The following is a 16,964-nucleotide window of genomic DNA, read 5'->3' on the forward strand; positions in this document are numbered from 1 at the left end:
TTCAAATAGATCCATGTTACAGTAACATAGTTTTCTAGTATCTTGTACATTAAGAAATCTGTATTGAGGCCCTTTAAATGTTATATATTCAGGCCAAAGCATCACACAGAACAAGCCTTCTTGAGGAAGGCTGCGGATGGGAAAGATCAATAATGGCTTCACATTTCATCCTCTCTGTAGAGAACGCGGTGTATTGGATTTATGGGATGTCATCTTTTAATACGTCTCAAAGTGCCCTGCAAGCAGAATGTTATGAAGACGGCCCTACAATATTTCTTCAGGTCACATCAGATCGGTGCACACAGCTTAGACATTCCTAAAATGATTATAGAGCATTTCTGTAAGAAATGTCTATCTTCCAAATTAAAAGCAGGTCTTTCCATCACTTCTAATCTTATACCTCATTAATAATTTTGTAAGTTGGCAGACTGTGCTACCTGGATATTCATTCATTGTGACAAGGTCTCGATGCATATTAACATGTGCAAGCTGTGCCTTTCAGATAAAAAATAAAAAAAATCTACTTGCTTTTATAAAATAAACAAGCATGAACAGGAAAAAGACCAAATAAATCCAGATTAAACCACAATAATATCAGAACTATGGTATTATCGAAAAAATTCAATAATATTTTAAAAAAATGTGATCTCTACAGATCATTGATGGAGAGATCATCTGTTGACTTATAACCTCCGTCTCATAAATTTTTTTCACTGCAATGACACATTTCATAAAGTTCCATCAGACGGCAAATGTATAGCTGGCCATACTTTTTTAGTGCACACCAACGCCTTCGGTAGTGTGAACTGGCCACACCAAAGACAAGGCATTTGCAATGTGGGGGCAGTGGGACTGTGCTGGAATAGCCACCCAATGTAGTCCCGAAGTACCTGTGGTGAGTGGACCCTCAGTGTGGGTGTAGTATTTAAAGCGGAGGTCCACCCTAAAATTAAACTTCATTTTAATAGCTTCCCTATGATCTAATAAGAACAATTTTTTTTCCAAGGAGCTTATGTGTGTTTTTTTTTTTTAACGTCCTCCAATCCACGGGGATGGTAAGGAATGAGCCTGGATGGAGGGAACCATGCACCTCTCTGAAAAAACAGGCAGACACAGAAACTGGGATTCACATGCCCACAGCTATGATGGAAACGGCCACAAGATCGCAGAGAGAATATCAGGTAGTGTTTGCACCGATTTATGTACCGATGACGATTTTTCAATATGTTTTATGGAATATTCACTGTAATTAAGTTTATATTGCAATTAAAAAAATATGCCTGGAACCCCGCTTTAAATTGTTAAAAAGGGGGGTGAATAAAAGGCAAAAAACAAAAAACACACGAGGGGAAGGGTTGGCTACCACATCAGTGGAATACACAATCTCACTGTATTTATAAGATGAATGGAAAGACCGAGAGGTAGATCTTATTACAGTTGCGATTCTGTACTACTTTGTCAGAATTTTAAAATCAGATTTTTTTCTGGATTCTACTGAAATGTAAAGTGAAAGGATTCTCTTTTTTTCCTGGGTAAAATAATGTACCAAATCGCTTTCCCATTTCAAAAGAAATGGGATGTAAAATCTTCCCACAGAAGCAGTAAGTAAGCAGCAGGTGATAAACAAGATATGGCATAAAAAAGTAGCAGCTACACAATGAGTTTTGAAAGCCGTTGAAACCTCCTGGACACCTCCCAAGGATCAAAAGTGGAAAGAAAATGTCTAATCTGCATGGCTTGCTAAAGCTTTAATGGAGGTTCTGTCAAGTTTCTGAAATCTGAGAGTGAGAGCCAGATCCCTGAAGTGGAGCCAAGTGGTGAGCAGAGGAGGTTTAAATTGTGGATCCTGTACACCTGGTGGAAAGGCTGAATAACCAAAAAAACGGGGTCATCTGAGATGGCCGTTTGCCCGGTCCAATCTACACTTTTGGTTTTAGAAACAGTGGACAAAGTAGCCCCTAAAAATGCGTGTTGCTTGGCCAAGGTGAGGGCACTCAAGGTAGGGTTAGGCCCCATGCACACGAGAAGCAAATGCAAACACATGTAAACTCAAGTTTTCAAAGGCAAAAACCGGGGTTCAAAACGCCCGTTTTTGCCACAAATTTTGCTGCGTTTTGCGGCTATCAGCGTTCATAACAAAGACATTGTAGACCCTCCCAAAGCTTTGAAACGCAAAAACTTTTGCGTCTGAACCCAAAATTTTGCGTCTGAAAAAACGAGCCTAAACCCAACTGCTTTAAAACGCCAAAAAACGTGAATGTGTGCATGGACACATAGGATAACATTAAATGTGTTCAGGGGCAGTTGAAAAAAATGCCTCTGAACTCGAGTTTACCAGCGTCTCGTGTGCATGGGGCCTTAGAAGGGATTTGAAGCGTGTGTCTTGTTCCAAATCAACCCAAATTTTGAGACATTCATTTTGTAATTGTAGAGGGCCGATAATATGTCCAACTAATTTATGAGATTTGGGATAGAAATCTCTGGGATTGTCAATGAGATCAGAATGTCTTCGGCATACGCAGAGACTTTATAGTGATGTTTGGTGGTCTCAATGCCTATTAACACTGCGGTTCACTCTGATGTGATACATGAGTGCTTCTAATGTTAATATTAAATTAGGAGGGGGGATAGGGGGCATCACCATTTTTTTCTGTTTTATAGAGGGAAGTAGCTGGGGAGAGCCTCATTTACTGTTAAATGGCATCCAGACAAATTCTTATATTGTTCCCAAGACAAGTTCTCTTTAAGAATTCCCTGTGTATGCGATCAAGCGCTTTTTCAGCATCTGTTGATATAAGGAAAGTTGGTACATTTCTACAATGGGTGAGGTGGGTTAGCTTTAGGACTCTACAAGCGTTATCCCTGGCCTCCATGCTAGAATTTGTCCTCCCCATAAATGAGGGAGGACAAATAGGGCAGTAGCCGGTCTGTGTTCAAAGGGAAACTGGGTGTAATTATTTGCATATTCGGAATAATCTTTACCTTTGGGGATTAAAGAAATGTAAGCCTGGAGAGAATCGGTGGGGAAGAGAGTTATAACCATAGAGGAATATGGTAGTCCAAGAAACAGTGGCGGTAATAAAACAAATGTGAACCTGTTGGGGCCTGCTGCTTTTCCAGTTCTATAGATTTGAAAACCGATAGGACTTTGCTGTCAGTCAGTGGGGCATCTAGAGCTTCCCTTGTTTGTGGGGGGCAATTTAGGAAGGCCTGAGTTAGCAATATATGAATCAATTGCCTGGTGCTGCTCTCTGCTGGAGGTTGGGTTTGTTTTGCAGTGGTGTCTAAACTTGCGGAACTACAAGTCCCATCATGCCACTGCCTGTGGGAGACATGCTTGTAACTGTCAGCCTTGCAACGCCTCATGGGACTTGTAGTTCTGCAACAGCTGAAAGGACGCCAGTTTGACACCTGTGTTTTAGAGGTTAGATTGTATAAGCCTTCATAGAACTGTCTAAAGCACTCATTGGCAAATTGCGTTATTTATCCCCTTGTGGGGAGGTAATGTGTGGGATATAGAAGCGTAGATGTTGTTCTTCAGTATGGGAAACTGCTAGACGTCTACTTGGTTTTGCACCAATCCCAAAAAGTCTTCTAGTGTACAGGAGCTTTGCTTTGGCTTTAATAGATAGTCTCTTCCCAAGCATTAATATGGTTGTAAACCCTATATACCATCTTGGTACACCCGGTGGCGGCCCTCCTCTCTGTTTACACCCACAGAGGAAGAGGAGCCCGCGCTTTGAGGGACACACACACCGCTGTCTGAGGTCTGCACTGAGGGGTTACTGTCTGTACTACTGGGAGGGGGGGGTGTCACTGCACTGAGGGGGGGGGGGGGGGGGTTACTGTCTACTACTGGGGGGGGGGGGTATCACTCTGCACTGAGGGGTGGTTACTGTCTGTACTACTGGGGGGGTGTCACTCTGCACTGAGGGGGGGGGGGGGGACACCATTTTTTTGCACCAGTGCCAATTAGTGCCCCCTGCCAGTGCCATCTGCTAGTGCCATCCAGTGGCACCTGCTAGTGTCACCTGCCAGTGCCAACTAGTGCCATCCAGTGCCACCTGCCAATGCCAACCAGTGCTAACTATTGCCATCCAGTGCCACCTGCCAGTGCCAATCAGTGCCACCTGCCAGTGCCAATCAGTGCCACCTGCCAATCAGTGCCACTTGTCAGTGTCACCTGTCAATGCCAACTAGTGCCACCTGCCAGTGTCAAGTGCCACCTGCCAATCAGTGCCAAACAGTACCACCTGTTAGTGTCTGCCAGTGCCACCTGTCAATTAGTGCCATCTTCCAGTGCCAATTAGTGCCATCGAGTGAAACCTGCCAGTGCCAAAAAAATAAACATCGGCATAAAATATCGGCAATCGGCCAGAGGAAAACCTGTATCGGTCGACCTCTATTAGTATGCATAGCATACTAGCTCATTATGAATTACTTACCTCACATCGAAGCCCCTGCAGCGGTCCTCCTATGCCCCTCTGGCCGACGACATCTCTCCCAGGGGTTACTTCCGGGTATCGCGGCTCTGGCATGGTGATCGGCAGGATCCACGTTCTGGGTAGCTACAGGTAAGCCTTATTATAGGCTTACCTGTAGCATAAAGTGGTTGTAAAGGGTTTACGGGGAAAAAAAAAACTCTACTAGTGTATGGTCAGCTTATGTGTAATTTACTCCACAGCCTTTACAAAGGTGGCAGGTGTGATATTATAGCTCTAGGATTTGTGCATAAGCGCCACTTTCACACGCCATCCTGAACTTCAAGACAAAGCTTCCCTTAATGTATGTATGCCGTTGCAGAGAAGGCGACATGACATACAACAAAAATTATAAAAAGTTAACATGCTTTTCTAAAAAGAAAACAGGATGGAATTAGTAAGCTTAGCACAAGGGTCAGAGCCCAACTAGCAAGACAGGTTATTATCTGAACACATCATAACATTACTGCAATCTATAAAATGCAGATTCAGCCTATGTCATCCAAGGAATGAAATCCTCCAATGTGTTGACAGAGATATTATACTACCCATGTGCAACAACCAGATGTCTAGGCAAATGAGACAGACCAGAAGTTTAACTAGAAAATGCATTTCCTGCAGAAAATGCGTGGGAATGCTGAATAGCTAAAGCTAATTGGATGAATAGCTTAATTCCGTAAGAAAAAGTTGAAGTGAGAATCAGCATTCCCGCTAATTAGCATCTTTTTAAAAGTAATTACCTTTTGCAGGAGCTGCCCCATAAAATTTCTACCATGGAAACCCCCCCCCCCCCATTTCACCCATCATATTACCACCATCGAAACTGCTCCCATCATATTACCACCATCGAAACTGCCCCCATCATATTACCACCATCGAAACTGCCCCCATCGAAACTGCCCCCATCATATTACCACCATCAAAACTGCCCCCATCATATTACCACCATCAAAACTGCCCCCATCAAAACTGCCCCCATCATATTACCACCATCAAAACTGCCCCCATCATATTACCACCATCAAAACTGCCCCCATCATATTACCACCATCAAAACTGCCCCCATCATATTACCACCATCAAAACTGCCCCCATCATATTACCACCATCAAAACTGCCCCCATCATATTACCACCATCAAAACTGCCCCCATCATATTACCACCATCAAAGCTGCCCCCATCATATTACCACCATCAAAGCTGCCCCCATCATATTACCACCATCAAAACTGCCCCCATCATATTACCACCATCAAAACTGCACCCATCATATTACCACCATCAAAACTGCCCCCATCATATTACCACCATCAAAACTGCCCCCATCATATTACCACCATCAAAACTGCCCCCATCATATTACCACCATCAAAACTGCCCCCATCATATTACCACCATCAAAACTGCCCCCATCATATTACCACCATCAAAACTGCCCACATCATATTACCACCATCAAAACTGCCCCCATCATATTACCACCATCAAAACTGCCCCCATCATATTACCACCATCAAAACTGCCCCCATCATATTACCACCATCAAAACTGCCCCCATCATATTACCACCATCAAAATTGCCCCCATCATATTACCACCATCAAAACTGCCCCCATCATATTACCACCAACAAACTGCCATCAAATTGCCCCCGTCAAAAAACTGTCACATGCTCTCATTGACTTCAATGTTAAAAAAAAGTGTTAAAAAGCATACAGGGCTCGACAAATCCCGGGTGCCAAATGTTTTTTTTTTTTTGTGAGCTGGCGCCATCTGGTGGTGAGCCGTTGGTATTACAAGTTATTACCACCAGATGTGTGAGCTGGCGCTATCTGGTGGTGGTCGTTGGTATAACAAGTTAAACAGCAATTCGAATGTATTTTTCACTATTTTTCATTCTTTTCACTGCCATCTTCTTCCCTCTAATTAGAACCCCCAAACATTATATATATTTTTTATCCTAACACCCTAGAGAATAAAATGGCGATCGTTGCAATACTTTGTCACGCCGCATTTGCGCAGCGGTCTTACAAGCGCACTTTTTTGGGGAAAAAATTACACTTTTTTTTATTAAAAAATAAGACAACAGTAAAGTTATCCCCATTTTTTGTAATATTATGAAAGATAATGTTACGCCGAGTAAATTCATACCCAACATGTCACGCTTCAAAATTGCGTTAGCTCGTGGAATGCCGACAAACTTTTACCCTTTAAAATCTTCATAAGCGACGTTTAAAAAAATCTACAGGTTGCATGTTTTGAGTTACAGAGGAGGTCTAGGGCTAGAATTATTGCTCTCGCTCTACCAATCGCGGCGATACCTCACATGTGTGGTTTTAACACCGTTTACATATGCGGGCGCTGCTCACGTATGTGTTCGCTTCTGCGCGCAAGCTCGTCGGGACGGGGTGCGTTTTCTGGCTCCTAACTTTTTTAGCTGACTCCTAGATTCCAAGCAAATTTGTCAACCCCTGGCATAATATTTTAAAAAGTATAAATAGTAGAAAAAAAAAGTTGAAGTCCCATCATTAGCTGAAAGAGCTGAACATTTTAAAAGTTGAAAGGTTTTAATCGCTGAAAGTATACAGAAGTTACGCAGAGCCAAAAAAACGCACGGAATAAATTTTTTATAAAAATTAAAGATAAATAAAAAAAAACACTAACAACAATAGTGGGACTGCTAAAGCATTCCCACTAAATTTAAAACTTTTTTTTATTTTTTAAAATCGGTCTTTTTTAATTTAACTAAAAATAAAAACCGCAGACGTACACAAGAAAGCTCCATTTGTGGGGGAAAAAATAAAAATGTCATTTGGGTACAGCGTTGAATGACCGTACAATTGTCATTCAAAGAGCGAGAAAGCTGAAAATTGGTCTGGGCAGGAGGGGGGTTTAAGTGCCCGGTAAGTGATATTCTAGCTCTAGGATTTGTGCATAAGCGCCACTTTCACACGCCATGCTGAACTTCAAGTTCACCAGCATGTGACGATCACACAGAGACTCCACCAGCATGTGACGAAGATGGGGGGAAGGTTACCAAAAAGGATAGGCACATACTAGTTGCAGGGGATTCAGTTATTGGAAGAATACAGAGGGCAATCTGTCACAAAGACCATTATCGCCAAACAGTATGTTGTTTATCGGGCGCTCGGGTTCAGAACATTGCAGATTGCATGGACAGATTATTGGATGGTGCTGGAGAGGACCCAGATGTCATGGTATATATTGGTACCTATTACAAAATAAAAAAAATGATGGAGCGCCCTACAAAATGATTTCAGGGACTTGGGGGCCATATTGAAAAAAAGGTCCCCCAAGGCAATATTTTCTGAAATACTGCCTGTACCTCGAGCCACACCACAGACAACAAGAGCTTATGGTACTTAACAAGTGGCTGAGGAACTGGTGCAGGGAGGAGGGGTTTGACTTCATGGCGTACTGGGCTAACTTTTCAGGCCGTTACCATCTTTATAGTAGTGACAGAATGCACTTAAATGGGAGGGGTGCAGCTTTCTTGGGATTGAAGATGGCCAAAATGTTGGAAGAAAAGTTAAACTAGGTGATGAGAAGAAGACGATTTGTTAGTGAATATGAGGAAGAGGATCTTCATTTCAAGCCATCATGACAGGAATCCACTACGTCATCAATCTCTTAAAAGATTCTCATAAGCAGCTTCTGAATCACCAACTATCAATTTAGTTGGACAAATAAGACAATTGGCTGTTCCTAGAAAAAAACTCAACAAAAAGTTTGAGGGACCAGGTACGGCTGTACCAACACAGGTCCCTACACTGGTGGCGGCTGCCACTCCAGTAACCAGAGGGTCTTCCCATCAGCCCTCTATTTACCTTTCTGCAGCTTCTGCAGAAGTTTAAGGTTCGACAATACATTGCCCAAACATAATCACCTGTAAAAAGAAGTGTCTAAGATATTGGTGGTAAACAGCCTGCTAGGCCCGAGGGGAACCAAACCAAGCCCTCCAAAAGCTGCCTCATATCCAAAAGTTGCCAAGAGTGTAAATGTAGACATTAAGCTTTAAGGTTAATCAAAAATATAACACTCTACGGGAGCTGCGGTGGCTCAACGCGATTGGCACTGCGCTGACAAGCCATTCACCTCTGCAGCTAGGGGTTCGGATCCTGGTCTCGGCTACATGTGAATTGAGTTTGGTGGTCTCAGCCCGACTCCCGGTGGGTGTGCTATGCGAGGTAAGCCTGCGCTTAGTACGCCCACCCCCTCCCACAAAAACCACCACACTTACACGCACTCGAAATTGGGTTAACATGCACGCACTTTGACCACGCGGTCTCTAAAAAGAGAGGCGAAGGACTAACGGGGCTGGTGGAGCGGGCTAGATCCTCTCACTCCCTTATAGGGAGTCCCTCTGCCCCGTTGGGCTTCAAAGCGGAGCAGGTAGGGCGGGCTGTGTGGGAGGACCCCCCTCACACCCGCCATTGCCACCCGGGGCATGGAGAAAGGTGGCAGATTGCCTCTGGGGGAGGCCTGCCTACTCCCAACTCCTGCAGTCCGGCTCCTCTCTCGAGTACACGCACAAAATACACAAAAAAAAAAAAAAAAAAAGTAAAAAAAAAAAAAAGTAAAAAAAAAAAAAAAAATATCACATTCTAAAGGGAAAGGTAGAACAAAGGGGGAGTGAGGGAGGAAAGGGAAGGTTGGAGGAAGAAGGGGGGTGAGGGTTGGGGGGAACCCCCACACCCCTTCCTTACCCGGAAACCTTCCATCCCCCCTACTTTCCTCCCTCTTCCATACTCCCCCTCCCCTTGTTCTACCTTTTCCTTTAGAATGTGATATTTTTGATTAACCTTAAAGCATAATGTCTACAATTAACACTCTTGGCAACTTTTGGATATGAGGCAGCTTTTGGAGGACTTGGTTTGGTTCCCCCGTTTACCACCAACATCTCAAGCACGTTTTTACATCCAACATCTCAAGCACGTGATACGTTTGATCTATGTATTGACGATCGACAAAGTAATTGATTATGTTGTGAAGTTTGGAGGCCGGCATTTTTTTGAGGCGTGTGTTGGATCGGCAATAAGGGGAGGTTGGAGGCCGGTATGTTTTTGAGGCGTGTGTTGGACCGGCTATGGAGGAGAGGTTGAAGGCCGGTATGTTTTTGAGGCGTGTGTTGGACCGGATATAAGTGAAGGTTGGAAGTCTTTTTGTCTTCAGAGGTGCGAGGAGTATTTACAGCTTTCTTAAGGCTTTCTCTGCTGGAGAAATGAGAACTCTTCCCATCAGTGAGGTCCTTCATGGAGAAGTCCAAGTCCTCACTCACACGGGGTGTATGAATCTGTACCCTGTGTGGGGGCTGCGTTAACCCCAAAAAGGACATCCATGTGGGTGAGGCTGTGCGGACGCACCCTAGGTGCGTTCGGGGCCGTGCACCGGCACCCACACAGATGTCACATTGGGTACAGTCATTGCACCCCAGTTGACAGCAATTGGACTGCCTACACGGGATGCTGGGAACATCTGTGCATCCCCGTTCCGGTAAACACGGTCCTCCCATGGGGTATGGATTCATACGCCCCTGTGTGAATGAGGCCTAAGGGTGAATGGAATATTTAGTTTCATTGTGTTGCTAATTTGGGGACCACTGTACCCCTCTTTGTTATTTGGGTGTGTTTTATTATAGGAGTGTCATATATTGTAGTTTAGGATAAGTTTGGATTTCTTGTGAAGGCACTTTAAGTGAACATAAGTGATTTATCCCACTCAGCGGGGGTGGTCCTTAGAGAACAGAGGCTGTAAATGGGCAGCACAGAGGCGTTAGCCTTGCAGCACTGGGATCCTTGTTTCTGACCAGGACACTATCTGCATGGAATTTGCATGTTCTCCCTGTGCTTGCGTGGGTTTCCTCCGGTACTCCGGTTTCCTTCCACACTACAAAGACATGCTACTTTTGCGTTGGTGGTGCAGTGGTGAGCATAGCTGCCTTCCAAGCAGCTGACCCGGGTTCGATTCCCGGCCAACGCCATCTCCAATACTTGGAGTCCTCAGAGAGAAAAGCGATATACAAGGTCAATGCGGAGTATACATTAGCGGTGGAACAAAGAATGAAGAGAATGTGTGGAATGTTTGAGGAAGAAAATGTTCCCCCAGAATCTATAGAAGACGCTTATCTTTGGCTGCGATCACACCTAGGCGTTCCGGATCGAGGGCGGAATTACCGCAATTTCCCAAATTGCCGCATAACGTGTGACACGCTTGTGATCCCGTTACTTTCAATGGCACCAATCATGGGACGATATTGTCACCGGACAAATCACACAAACAAAATGACGGGACGCCTGTTTCCCAAAAGCAGTCCTGCGATTTGTCAGGCGACAAAAATCATGCCTCGATTGGGGCGATATTGAAAGTAAGGGGATCGCATACTCCACCCAGCGGGAATATTACACCCCCTCAACTGTCTAGATTTACATTTTTACAAGTTTCAAATACAAAAATCCTTCATTGCTGCAGACCTCAGCACACGCCATGTGTGATGTAACCACTTATAGACCACAATAAATATATACAGCATCTCACAATAGTACACCCCTCTGTGTGCGGGAGATCACATACAGTATGTCACAAAAGTAAGTAAAACCCTTGCATTTGTATAAATCTTTTCATGCGACAACACTGAAGAAATTACACTTTGCTACAATGTAAAGTAGCGAGTGTACAGCTTTTATAACAGTGTATATTTGCTGTCACCTCAAAATAACTCAACACACAGCCATTAATGTCTAAATCTGAAGAATTTTATACAGGACAGTCAATGGAAGAAAGTGTACAACTCTTGTAATTTGGAAGCTCAACCAGCCAAAAGTAAAAGGCGTATCACAAAACGTTGTGATGTATAAATGTATAGAGAAGGAACAAAGATATTTGTTTTAAGGCCCCTTTCACACGGGGCGGATCAGTAATGATCGGCCTCCGTATGTCCGTAAGCTCAGCGGGGATCGCTCCGTATATCCCAGCTGAGCCGTCGGATGACAGGGCGGTCTCCGCACTATGGGGGGAGCGGATGAACAAGGACCGTATGAACAAGGACCGTATGTCCGTGTTCATCCGATCCGCTCTGCAGACTGAAGAAAAAAATAGGATCTTCTTCCGTCTGCAAAATCGGATGTTTGCGGAGGCGGACAATTATGGGTGTCAGCGGATGTTCATCTGTTGACACCCGCAATCACATAGGGACCAATGTATGTCCCTTTTTTATCCGCAAACGGATGGATGAAAAAGCGGACATATGGTCCGCTCCGCCTGTCTGTTATTACAAGTCCGTTAACGGACTTGTAATTAGGGGTGCAACGGATCAAAAAACTCACGGATCGGATCGATCCTCGGATCAGGAGTCACGGATCGGATCATTTTCGGATCAGCAAAAAAAAAAAAAAAAAAGACAAATCTTGTTACACCCACCAGAGTTTTTGATTTCACAGTTCTTCTCAACACAAAACGGAGCTTATGTGCTTAAATACAGTGTTTGGAAATCCGACATGTACGAAAGTGGTGTCACCAGTTCCCTACTGTGACCTGAACTATCCCAATCATCAGATCCCTTTAGTGTCATTGATCGGCGGGCTGAGTGTCTAGTGAAAATCCCCCCTACGTGCTCAGTCCATACAGATCCCCCCGATCGTCTCCTCTCTCTTCTCTGGCAAGCAGCAGGATGCCCGGTGCGGCGGCGGCAGCGGCTCCCCGTGTGGATTCCTCAAGGTGCAGCATGGAGCTCATCGCTGGGCTGTTAGGACATATTGAGCTCGAGTGCCCACAAACTTCCGAGGAATAGCCTGCATCCCCCGCGCCGGGTGGACCTCGATGGCCGCCGCTTCGATAGCTAGGCCGAAGCCGCTGCCTTTCCTATGGACCGTGAGGCCCGTGGATCGCCGTGTGTCCCGACCCGAAGGTGCTGATCTGTACGGATCAGTTGCACCCCTAGTGACAATACTTGATGTGTTCCCACTGTCATATGGCATTCTTGTGCCACAGTGCCTACACACCGTCACGGTTTTATCCACTAACCTCTTTCCTTCATCATAATATTAGACAGGGAAGCCAAAATGCTCCCATACTGGGGATTTAAATGACGCGGGGCATTCAAGCTCCTCCGTTCGCCATTACCACGCTGTGTGTGGACTGAACATGTGCAAATTATTATTATTTTTTTTTTTTTAGAAAACAATCCTCGGATCACGTGTGTGCGGTTCGGATCAATCTTTTTCGGTTCGGATCACGGATCAATGACGATCCGTTGCACCCCTACTTGTAATACATCCCTATGGGATCGCGGGGACCGCCCTATCCGCCGACAGCTCAGCGGGTATCCCCGCTGAGCCGACGGAGACACACGGAGTGGACCCAGAAACAGTCCGCTCCGTGTGAAAGAGCCCTTAAGCTCTGTGCTATAGCGATGACATCATCCACTCTTAGCAACCCCATAGACACTCTGTTTAATCGATAACATTTCCTGAAATGATCACTAAACTTAAACAGCTTTTTCACAAAAACTGTAAAAGATATCAAACTGAAAAGATATAGCCGGATAGCTGAATATTTTGTGAACATTTTAAAGTTTGTTTGGCGTCTGTAGATGAAAGTATGAAGGAGCTGAAACTTTTGGTAGCGGAGAAGATTTTAAGGATTTGAAGCATGCTCTAATTGACTTCAATGTTAAAAAAGTGTCTAAAAGCTTATTATTTTAAAAAGTATAAATAGTAGAAAAAAAAGTTGGCTCTGGCGGCTGTCAAAGTAAATCAGCCAATCAGGGGAGAGAGGGGCTGGGGCCGAATGAGAGCTCTGTGTATGACTGGACACACAGAGCTGCAGTTCATCTGGGGTGCCACCATAGCAGGCTGCTTGCTGTAGGGGCACTTGACAGGAGGGAGGGGCCACGAGCAGCAAAGAGGCACCCGAGAAGGAGGATCAGGGCTGCTCTGTGCAAAACCAACTGCATAAAGCAGGCAAGTATAAAATGTTTGTTATTTTTATTTTATTTATTAAAACAGACTTTACAAACACTTTAAAAGTATCGGCACATACCTTTTGTGCTAGCAAGTAAAAGATACTTTTTAGAACCAAATATTAAAGGAAAAGACATTCCTACCAGTGTTAGTTTTGGCAGAAAATTTCAAATTAGTCTTAGTCCTAGGACTAAAATTACATTTTAGTTTTAGTCCCATTTTAGTCTTCTGCAATTGTTTTAGTCGTATTTAGTCGACTAAATCTCCAGGACATTTTAGTCGACTAAAACTAATTTTAGTCATCTAAAATTGAATGGGTGTAGTTAAATTGTAATGCAGTATTTAAGTACTGGGGTATGTAAACTTTTGATCAGGGTCATTTGGGTAGTTTCTGTTGCCATTATGATTTTAAAAGAGCAAACACAGTTGATTGATAATAAATGACATCAGCCAAACACTAACCACGAGTGAAAGAAATGTTTTTGTGTTATCGTTCATATTCTCTGAAAAATGGCCAAGAAATCACTGCTGAAACACATTATAGGTAATGGCTAGTTTGTCTCCAGAACCCACTGAAGCAGGATATATTGAATTACAGGCTCAAAAACAGTTAATTGTGCCAAAGGGTGCATTAGAAGGCAGCACATGGAAATAGCTATTCATATTGCATATATGTAACTTTTTTTGTGCCGTCTTCTGTTCCTGTTAAACACGCAATACATATTCCTTCCCTTAGCAGTGGGGGTTAAAGGATGTGACCAACAAAAATATGACTGGAGGTTTTCCTTCAGCCTCTGACGAGGCTTCCTTTAACAAAAAAAAAAAAGAAAGAAAGGATGTTTTGCATAATTTCCTAATAATCATCAAGTCTCATGTTTCATTTGTTAAAAGGATCCAGTACAATACATGTGTAGAATATAGCTGCAGGATGTGTGTGATGAACAATTCATCGACAGGAACACACCTGTTCTCCGATTAGTGCCTTAGCCCAATATGGAGAAGATTCATCAAAAATGAACTGCCTAAAGGGATAGAGAAACCCTTCTAAATTATGTATGCAATCGCTGCATAGGACAAGTTAAAGAATTACATTTTAGCATACACTATAGAGAAACCAGGAAATATGGGCAACGAGTAATGGCAACATTTATTTTATATATATATATATATATATATATATATATATATATATATATATATATATATATATATATATATATATATATATATATATAAAATCCTACTGTAAATTTTTTAAGCACTGGCTTCTGGGATTTATCAAGTCCTTAAAGGGGTTACAAGCCTCAGTGTTTTTCATCAGGTCGTGTTGTTAACATGGGACAATAGATTAACATGGGATTATCAGGCCGAGACAATCTATTGTCCCATGTTAACAACACGATCCGATGTCCTACTGACCAACTCTGGTGGATCTGACTTTCACCATTAAGTTGCTGCAGGTGGCCCAAAATGGTTTGTTCCCTGTATAGTGTTGCTGTCGCTCAAACTATCAATTCTACAGCTTGATTTAGCTATAGATGCATGCTGAGCTGCCTTGAAGAAGCAGGACTCTGCGAAACATGTCGGCCTTTCTGCATATCCAAAGCATTTTTTGAACTTTATGTATTAAGTATCAATTCATGGTCAATTCTAATATGATTTATTGGACCATGTGACTTTTATTAGATATTTTGTAATAAAATTCTTAAATTGTTGTCATATGTGTGCTCGCCTTGGTGACAGACGCAAATACACCCCCAAAATAATCCCATCACCTTAAGATGGAGCGGTGTCTCTCTCCAATCTCTTTTTACTTACCTGAACCTAATCTTTCCAGCGATGAAAAATGAGCACAGCAGCTCCAGCTGCTGTCTCTGGTCCTCATTGGATAGATTGATAGCAGTAGGAGCCGTTGGGTCACGCTGCTGTCAATCAAATCCAGTGGCACAAGAGCCAGGGGGAGTCCTGCAGTCTGTGTCAATGGACACAGCAGCAGGACTTGGGAGAGCGGCCGCATGAGTGACTGATGGAATGCAGCTCTCCATGGGGGGACTGGAGAAGAGGAGGAACCAGAAATGCCGTTGAGGGACCCCATAAAAAGGAGGATTGGGGCCTCTGTGCAAAAGCCTGTAAAAAGTAAAACATGCGATTATTTTATTTATTTTTTTACCATCAGTCAGTTCTGCAAAAAAATAAAAGGCATGGCAACTGTAGGCCGCCAGCTGTAACTCCTTGTGGCTTCACAGCCAGCTTTCCACCACACATATGAGAAGTGCGCTTTGTGAATGGCCCCTCAACCTTCTGGGAGCTGTAATGTATCCCAGGTTTCGGGGAGGAGGACATGGTGGAAAAGTTCAACTGGCATGACTATCTGACTGGAAGGGGGAGCAGCTCCCACCCCACAAAAAAATATATTCCAAATATAGCAGAGGCGGGGGGTGGAGCAGAAGTTCCAATTTGAAGCAGATCTAAGCTCTAGCCTAAAAAGGTAACCCTCCCTCCTCCCCCCCTTTTATTTAACCAGGGGGTTGAATGAAAACAATAACTTGATTCTCCCATCAACACACTTGATGTGGTGGGGGGGGGATCCTCCCCGGTGAGCTATTGCATTGACAGCAGAGAAACGTCCCCACTGTCAGTCAGAATACACTGATTAGTGTTGCTGGCTATAGTCAGTAGATCTGCTTTAAAGCCCAAGTGCAACCAAAATCAATAACAGAAAAATCAGCAAAAGGGACATAACTTACAATCAGTAGGATTTGTCTCTTGTGCGGATTCCTCTTCTGTTGTAGTAACCCTCCTACTTCCTGCCTCCCAACACCGTCTTCCTGTGCAGCAGGGTTAACAGAACCAAAAGGCTGTCAAAAGCCCTCATCAAAACAGCCTGACTGTACTTGCCCTTTCCACCAAGCGTCTCCATTTACAGAAGCCATACTACAGCTTGAATGAAACATGAAGAATGGAGGAGAGGCAGATTAATGATAGCTCTCTGACACCTACATTCATAGATCCTGTTTGATTCATTCATAGTATGGTTTCTATGAATGGAGCTGCTAGGCAGATAGGATGGGGCACCATCAGGCTGTCTTCATGAGATCCTGTGACAGTCCTTTAGTAGTAAGAAGATTAAGGTGGTGGTGGTGGAAGCGGTCACTGCGGACGGTTATTTGAAGGTGAATATCCAGGGCTGTCACCCTTATTTTAGTTTTAGGAGAACGTCAGAAGGTAGAATAACCATCATCTTCACATCTCTTAAGGGCTGATACAGTGATTTCTGCAAATGACTTCCCAGCACAATACATCTGTCCTAGCCTTTATGGATGAACCTCATACTACCTGTTGGAGATGAACATTTTTACAGCAAAATTAGTCCCACATTGAAAGTTTTATAGTGAAACTAAACCGATCGATTGGTTTCCCAAAACAGTTACAATAACTGCCACGGTTGCTTGTGCTCCAAAAGGGTACGTAAACCCAACATTTCATATTCATATGTGGCTGCTG

General features: G+C 43.7%; 1 protein-coding gene and 1 non-coding gene across 2 annotated transcripts in view; one reads left to right on the forward strand and one right to left on the reverse strand.

The window, feature by feature from the left end:
- The window catches only part of TBC1D23 (TBC1 domain family member 23), a 75,831-nt gene that overhangs the window by 55,745 nt on the left and 3,122 nt on the right, over positions 1-16,964 (reverse strand). The window lies entirely within an intron of this gene.
- TRNAG-UCC lies at positions 10,411-10,482 on the forward strand. The gene has a single exon. It is a non-coding gene; the product is annotated as a tRNA-Gly (tRNA).

The sequence above is a fragment of the Rana temporaria genome, chromosome 2 (assembly GCF_905171775.1).
Source record: "Rana temporaria chromosome 2, aRanTem1.1, whole genome shotgun sequence".
Taxonomy (NCBI): Eukaryota; Metazoa; Chordata; class Amphibia; order Anura; family Ranidae; genus Rana; species Rana temporaria.